Genomic DNA, 292 nt, shown 5'->3' with positions numbered 1-292 from the left:
ATAGTATGAAATAGATTCATGGTAATGTCTCGCAACACTAGATCTAATCAATAAATCAAAATGACATTTTAGGAGGAATGAACAACAATAGAGACCAGTTGAAATTTGTCTCTATTCAAAAACTAATAAACATAAATTCATACTCGCAGATGATGAAGTAAATAACTTCAAATAAATTAGCAGATAACTCTGACCAGTGAATATTGGCCGACAAGAAAATAAAACAATTGTGGAAATCACCAAAACTGCAACAATTCCCATTTTCATAATACAATTAATTTCTTCTCCTATA

The sequence above is a fragment of the Notothenia coriiceps genome, unplaced genomic scaffold (genome assembly GCF_000735185.1).
Source record: "Notothenia coriiceps isolate Sejong01 unplaced genomic scaffold, NC01 NC01_scaffold00037250, whole genome shotgun sequence".
In the NCBI taxonomy this organism is placed as follows: domain Eukaryota; kingdom Metazoa; phylum Chordata; class Actinopteri; order Perciformes; family Nototheniidae; genus Notothenia; species Notothenia coriiceps.
This window is presented reverse-complemented; position numbering follows the sequence as displayed.